Genomic DNA, 8,105 nt, shown 5'->3' with positions numbered 1-8,105 from the left:
CAAAGGACCTGAAAAGACATTTCTTAAAAGAAGCCATACAAACGGCCAACAGATACATGAAAAAATGCTCAATATCACTAATCATCAGGGAAATGCAAATTAAAACTACAACAAGATATCATCTCATTTCAGTTAGAATGGCTATTATCAAGAAGACAGAAAATAACAAATGCTGGCAAGGACATGGAAGAAAGGAGCGCTCGTACATTGTTGGTGGGAATGTAAATTTGTACAGCCATTATGGAAAACAATATGGAGGTTTCTCAAAAAACTAAAAATGGATCTACCTCATCACCCAGCAATCCTACTACTGGGTATATTTATCCAAAGGAAATTAAATTAATACATCGAAGAGACGCTTCACTCCCCATGTTTGTTGCAGCACTATTTACAACAGCCAAGAGATGGAATCAATGTCCTAAATGTCCATCAACGGATGAATACATAAAAAAAAAACAAAAACTGTGGTATATATACACAGTGGAATACTACTCAGCTATTAAAAAAAATGATATCCTGGGCTGGCCCGTGGCTCACTTGGGAGAGTGTGGTGCTGATAACACCAAGTCAAGGGTTAAAGATCCCCTTACCGGTCATCTATAAATAAAATAAATAAAGAAATAAATAAAATTTTAAAATGATATCCTATCATTTGCAGCAACATGGATGGAACTGGAAACCATCATGTTAAGTGAAGTAAATTAGGCACAGGAAGACAAGTATCACATGATCTCACTTGTGAAATCTAAAAAAAATTTTTAAAGTGGTTCTCATAGAAGTAGAGGTAGAATAATGGTTACCAGAGGTAGGGGTTGGGGGGGGAGGAAAAAGTGGTGGACTGATGGGTACAAGACTATGCTATCTACCATAAGTGAATCATTGCACAGTATATGTACATATTGCAACAACATACTGTACCCCACAAATATGTACAAGTAAATGTTAAAATTTTTTGAGTAAAAAAATTTATTGTTATAATAAATTATCTTTAGAACTATTCCAAGAGGAAAGTTTGATTCAAAAGTCACAGAAAGACCTATAAATACACCCAAATCTTCCATTAAAAACTGTGTGATACAACTCAAGTCAAAAATTGTTAATCTGGGGGGCCGGCCCAGTGGCGCACTCAGTAGAGTGCGGCACTTGGGAGCGCAGCGGCGCTCCCGCCGAGGGTTCGGATCCCATATGGAGACCAGTCCGCTCACTGATTGAGCGCGGTGCGGGCGCGACACCAAGGGTTACGATCCCGTTACCAGTCATGAAAAAAGANCTTTTTGGGTGTTTGTTCATTTTGGCAGGGATTTTCACTCGGACCTTGGACCTCTGCAGAATGTCTGCTCCACCCTACCAGTCCCGTAAGGTGTGTGTGTTCTGCATCTCGCTATCGGGGCTTTTCACACTCTGTGTACACTAGATTGGGCTATTGAGCCTTGCAAAGGGTTCCCGCAGGGTGTGTAATTGTTTTTTATTTTTTTATTTATTTTTGAGACTCTGCCTCCTTTTGCCGGGCCCCTCCCCACTCTGTGTGCTCAGGACAGGGCTGAGGCTTGTCTTCTACAAACCTTGTCTTTCAGTTGAGTCATCAAAGTTGTGCCCTGCCCCACCTTGCCCAGCAGGTGTCCAGTCTCTCCCACTGCCAGGAGTGAACTCCTCGGGGGAGGGTCCCTCAGCAAACAGTTCCTCTTTGACTACCCCCAGCACGGGTCGTCCCTTCGGGAGAGCTAACTAGTAGTTTCAATGTAGCTCGAGAGCTCTCTGGGCTCCCATCTCCCCACCAGAAATCAGTTAGGGGTTCTTCCAAACTGAGGCCCCCAGAGATGGAATCTGCCTCCCGGAAACAGGGAGTTTACCTGGGGCCGACGCCCAGGGTGTGGTGGAGAGACAATCTGGGTGGGCTCCTCTTCCCTTCCCCCCCCGACGCTGGCTGGGGGCTCCCCACGCTACCAGCCCCATCTGAGATCTGTGGGGAGAGTGGGATTGTAGGCCGGTCCACAGGCCCCGGGGTGCCGCACGTCGAGGTAAGCAAATGGCATGTCTCAGTGCGGAGCCGCGCAAAGCAGAGATGGCTGGCCTGCCCTCACTAAGCCGGCCATCTCTGCCCCCACCCGATAAAATGGAGGCAGCTCTGTTGTGGGCGCCTAGCCTGGTGTGGTAGGCAGGAGCCAGGCGGGCGGGGAGCAGTCGGGCTTCGCCCCGCAAGTGGCGCTGCGCTGGAGGTGACTCACAGAGCTCGCAGAATTGGGCCGGTCCGGCGTGTTCCACTCCGTTTCTGTGCCATCTCTGCTGGCTTACTTGGCCTTTGTTGTCTCGTGTGCTCGCTCGTATCCGCAGCAGGGCTTGGGCGCTCTCAGGAGTCTTCTTTTGTGTTGGCCCTAAAACCTCGAACCTGTTGTTGCTTGTTTGTCGTTGTAGGATTGTTGTTGAAAGAATTATTCGGTTTTTGTTGCTCTTGGAAATGCAATTAGTACTCTGGTATTACAGCGCACACTTCTCAGGATTGCGCTGTCTCCTGGCACGGCCGCTCCAGACCTGTCGCCATCTTAGAATCTCCAACTTCATTATTTTTATGGCTTTTGCTACCTGGAATCTTCCGTGGTTCAATGCAAATTTTAAAATTGGGCTTTTTTTTCTGTTTTTATGAAGAATGTCATTGGTATTTTGATAGGAATTTTACTGGATTTGTAGATGGCTTTGGGCAATATGGATATTTTGATGATGTTAATTATTATGACTCATGAACATGGGACATATTTTTATTTATTTGTATCTTGTTCAGTTTTTTTCACCAATGTCTGATAGTTTTTGGTGCAGATAATTTTCCTCTCCATTAAATTTCTCCTAGGTATTTTATATTTTTGGTAGCTGTTGTGAATGTTATTATTTTCTTGATTTCTTAGACTATTTCACTGTTAGCATAAAGGAAGGCTACTGATTTTTGTTGGTAGATTTTGTATCCTGTCTTTACACTGAATTCATTTATTAGTTCTAGTAATGTTTGGTGGAATTTATAGGGTTTTCTGTGTATATGAGCATGACATCTGTAAACAGGGATAGTTTGACTTCTTTTCTGATTTGAATGCCATTTCTTCTTTTCTCTTGCCTTATTTCACAGGCTAGGACTTCTAGTACTATGTTGAATAAGAGTGGGGGAAATGGGCATCCTTGTCTTGTACCATATTGTAGAGAACAAGCCTCCAACTTTTGTCCATTTGGTATACTAGCTGTGATTTTGTTGTATTTGGCCTTTATTGTGTTGCAGTACATTCCTTCTACATCTAGTTTGTTGCGTGTTTTCATCATGAAAGGGTGTTGGATTTTGTGAAATCCTGTTTTCTGCATCTACTGAAATGATCGTATAGTTTTCCTCCTTCATTCTATTGATGTGATGTATCATGTTTATTGTCTTGCATATGTTGCATCATCCTTTCATTCTGGGATGAATCCCACTCGATCATGGTGAATGATCTTTTTAATGTGTTGGTGGATTATATTTGCTAGGATTTTGTTGAGGATCTTCACATCTGTGTTCATTAGGGACATTGGTCTTAGTTTTCTTTTTTTTGTTTTTGTGACTTTTCCCAGTTTTGGTATGAGGGTAATGCTGGCCTCATAGAATGAGTTTAGAACTATTCTCTCCTCTTCAATTTTTTGGAAGAGTTTGAGAGGAATTATTATTAGTTCTTTGTAGAATTCGTCAGTGAAGCCATCTGGTTCTGGGGTCTTCTTTGTTGGGAGACTTTTTTTTTACTGCTTCAATCTCATTAGTTGTTCCTAATCTGTTTAGATTTTTTAATTCTTCATGATTCAACTTTAAGTTGTATGTGTCCCGGAATTTATCCATTTATTCTAGGTTTTCCAGTTCATATATAGTTGTTCATAGTAGTTTCTTATGATCCTTTGTATTTCTGTGGTATCAGTTGTACTCTCCCCTTTTCATTTTTGATTTTTGTCTTATCTCTTTTTTCTTCATTAGTCTAGCTAACATGAAATCAACTGTTTATCTTTTTGCAAAACCAACTTTGTATCATCAATATTTTGTATTGCTTTTTAAATCTCTAATTCATTTATTTCTACTCTTTCTTTGTTATTTCTCTCCTTCTACTGATTTTGTGTTTTGTTAGTTCCTGTTTTCCCAGCTCCTTGAGGTGTAATGTTAGGTTGCTTATTTGGAGTCTTCTTTCTCAATATAGGCATTTTTTGCTATAAACTTCCCTTTTAGAACTGCATTCACTGTATCCCATAGATTCTGGTATGTTGTGTTTTCATTTTCATTTGTCTCCAGGAATTTTTAAATTTCCTTTTGGATATTTTCTTAGACCCATTCGTTGTTTAGGAGTGTATTGTTTAATTTTCGTGTATGTGTTCGTTTTCTAATGTCCCTTTTGTTGTTGATTTCCAGTTTTATTCCATTGTGATTAGGTAAAATAGTTGATATGGTTTTGTTTTTTTAAAATTTGATCAGGCTTTTTTGTGTCTTACCATCTAGTCCATTCTGGAGAATATTCCATATGCCGCTGACAAGAATGTGTACTCTGCAGCTGTTGGATAAAAAGTTCTATAAATGTCCATTAGGTCAATTCGTCTTATAATAGAGATTAATTCTGATGTTTCATTGTTAATTTTCTATCTGCATGATCTGTTCTTTGCCAAAAGTGGGGTAATAACATCCCCAACTATTATTGTTTTAGAGTCAAACTTTCCCATCAGGTCCAATAATGCTTTATATAACTGGGTGCTCCAGAGTTGGGTGCTTATATATTTAGAATTGTTATATCCTCTTGTTGAGTAGATCCCTGTATCATTATATAATGACATTTCTTATCTTTTATTACTTTCCTTGGCCTGAAGTCTATTTTATCTGATATAAGTATAGCTATTCATGCTGTTTTTTTTGGTTTCTATTTGCATGAAACATCTTTTTCTATCCCTTCACTTTCAGCTGGTGTGTGTCTTTATCAGTAAAGTAAATTTCTTGTAGGCACCATATTGTTGGTTCTTCTTTTATAATCCATTGAGCCACTCCGTATTTTTCAATTGGGACATTTACTCCGTTTTCATTTAGGGTTATTACTGATATATATGGACTCATTACTGTCATTAGGCTTTTTTTTTTTCTGGTTGTTTTGTGGATCCTTTTTTCCTTTTTTCTGATCTTACTGTCTTCCTTTGTGATTCAGTGGTTTTCTCTAGCAGTATATTTTGATTTCTTACTGTTTGTTTTGACATTTTGTTGTTTCAAGATACATCTTTTCATATCATTATTCTCTTATACAGTTGTTGTATGTGTTAGTGTCGTGGTATGTTTGTCCTTTAAGTCTTCATTATAAGGATGTGAGAAGTTTATTCACCACCCTTATGACATCTTACTTTCCTAATGAGTTATATACCTTCAAATGTTTTCTGGCTGCTCCTTAGTGTCATCTTCTTTCAGATTGAAGAACTCCCTTTAGCATTTATTGTAAGCCACCTCTAGTGTTGATAAGTTTCCTTAGCATTTGTTTGCCTGGAAAAGACTTTATTTTCCTTCATATTTGAAGGTTAGTTTTTCTGGATACAGGATTCTTGGCTCGCAGTGTTTTTCCTTCAGCACTGTGAATATATCATCCCATTCTTTTCTGGCCTGTAGGGTTTCTACTGAGAAATCTGCTAAGAGATGTGTTGGGGTTCCACTGAATGTTATGTGTTTCTTTTCTCTTGCTGCTTTCAGAATTCTCTCTCTCTCTCTGGTTTTTGGTAATTTGATTACAATGTGACTTGGGGTGTTCCTCCTTTGAAGAACTTGACTGGTCACCTCTGAGCTTCCTATACCTAGATGCTGTTATCTTTCTCCATATTTGGGAAATTTTCAGCCATTATATACTGCAATATGTTTTCTTCATCTCTTCCTTTTTCCTCTCCTTCAGGTATGCCAATTATGCAGAGGTTATTGCACCTGTGAGAGTCCCATATTTGCTGTATTTGTTTAATTTTTTTCTTATTCTTCTTCCTTTTTGCTTCTTTGGATAATTTTATGTGTTTTTTCTTCAAGCTCACTGATTCTTTTCTCTGGTTACATCTGCTGTTGGAACTTTCTATTGAGTGTTTCAATTCAGATAATGTATTCTTTATTTCTAGAATTTCCATTTTTAAAATATGATTCTATTCCTTTGTCAAGTTTCTCATCCTGCTCCTGCATTATTTTCCAGATATCATTTAATCTTCTATCTGTACTTTCTTATAACTCCCTGAACATCTTTAAGAGGGTTATTCTGAATTCTCTGTCAGACATTTCATAGACCTGCTGTTCCTCTGCATCCATTGGTGGTGCTTTGTTTGTTTCATTAGGTGGCAGCATATTTGTCTTTTTTGTTGATCATTGTGTCTTTATGTTGATGCCTAGACATTTGAGGAGACTGTTATTTGCAGCTGATTCTCTGGGGATGGCTTTTTGTGCACATCATTAATCACTTCTGGGTCTGAGCTTTGTGGAAATTCTGGCCTAGGATGGAGTTTCTCCTGCAGATTGATCCCATGGAAATTTATTGCCCTGACCAATTTCCACTGATGCCAACTGCCCACACTGCACCCATCTTCCACTGATGGGGCAGGCTTTTACCTGCACTCCAACCACTTGCTGTGGGACAGGCCATATACAAGATACTTTTGATAACTCACCAGCCTCTGGGTGGCTCCTTTTCCCCAGTTGGTTGCAGCCACTTGCTCCCATGTGAGCCTGAGGGAATTCTGCTAGTGGTCTTTATGGTCTGTGTACTGGTATGGTGTACACTGAAGGCTACAGGCAGGTTTACACAAAGTTTGCTGCTGCAGCATTTTCCAGCTTTGATCCATAGGTAACAGCTGGTCTCCGCTTCCATACCAGGCTGGCTCAGAACAATAGATGCCATTCACACATCCTCTCATCATTGCTTTTTACACCTGCACATTCACGAACTCTGTAGGTCTCTCTTCATCTTCCTTCAGCTGAGAGGTTCTGGGTTGGCAGTCTTTACTTTTTAATAGTTGTAAATTTGTTACTTATGGGAAGGTGCTTAGCTAGGAATTGTCTATTCCACCATCTTGATGAAGTCACTCTACTCCCTAGTTTCTTTAGGTGGAAAATTAGGTTGTTTGAGATTTTTCTTTTTTCTTAACCTAGGCATTTGTTGCTTTAATATTCCCTCTTAGTACTACTTTTGCTGCATTCCATAAGTTTTGATATGTTGTATTTCCATTTTTGTTGGCTTGAAGATATTTTTTGATTTCTTTTTTATTTCTCCTTTGACCCCATTGGTTGTTTGTGAGTGTGTTTAGTTTGCACATAATTGTGAATTTTCCAATTTCCCTCCTACAGTTGATGTCTAGTTTCATGCTATTGTTGTTGGAGAACTTTATATGTTTTCAGTCTTCTTCAATTTGATATACTAGTTTTGGTGCCTAACCTGTGATCTATCCTGGAGAATGTTTCAAGTACCATTGATAAGAATGTGTATTCTGCTAATGTTGGATGGAATGCTTTGTATATGTCTGTTAGGTCCATTTGGTCTTAACTACAGTTCAAGTGCAATGTTTTATTATTGATTTTTTTGCCTGGATGATTAACCCAATGTTGAAAATGTGTTGTCAAAGTCCCCTACTATTACTCTATTGCTATCTGTTCTCCCTTCAGAACTATTAATGTTTGCTTCATATATTTAAATGCTCTTATGTGATGTGTGTTTACATTTATAATTGCTATATCCTCTTGCTGAGTTGACCCTTTTGTCATTGTATAATGACTTTCTGGGTCTTTTATGAGAGTTTTTTACTTGAAGTACATTATTTCTGATGTGAGTACAGCCACTTCTGCTCTCATTACCATTTGCGTAGAATATTTTTTCCATCCCTTCACTTTCAGCCTATTTGTATCCTTAAGGCTAAATTGATTTTTTGTAGGCATCATATTATTGGGTTCTGCTTTTTTTTACATTCAGCCACTCTGTGTCTTTTGATTGGAGAATTTTATCCATTTATAGTTAAAGTAATTATTGATAGGAAAGGACTTGCTGCACTCTTGTTAGTTGTTTTCTGTTTTGTATCTCCTTTTTCTCTCTTTCTCTCTTGAAGTCTTCTTTTGTGATTTGATTTCT

This window comes from Galeopterus variegatus, unplaced genomic scaffold, assembly GCF_000696425.1.
Source record: "Galeopterus variegatus unplaced genomic scaffold, G_variegatus-3.0.2 Scaffold5684, whole genome shotgun sequence".
Taxonomy (NCBI): domain Eukaryota; kingdom Metazoa; phylum Chordata; class Mammalia; order Dermoptera; family Cynocephalidae; genus Galeopterus; species Galeopterus variegatus.
Note: the sequence above shows the minus strand (reverse complement) of the source record.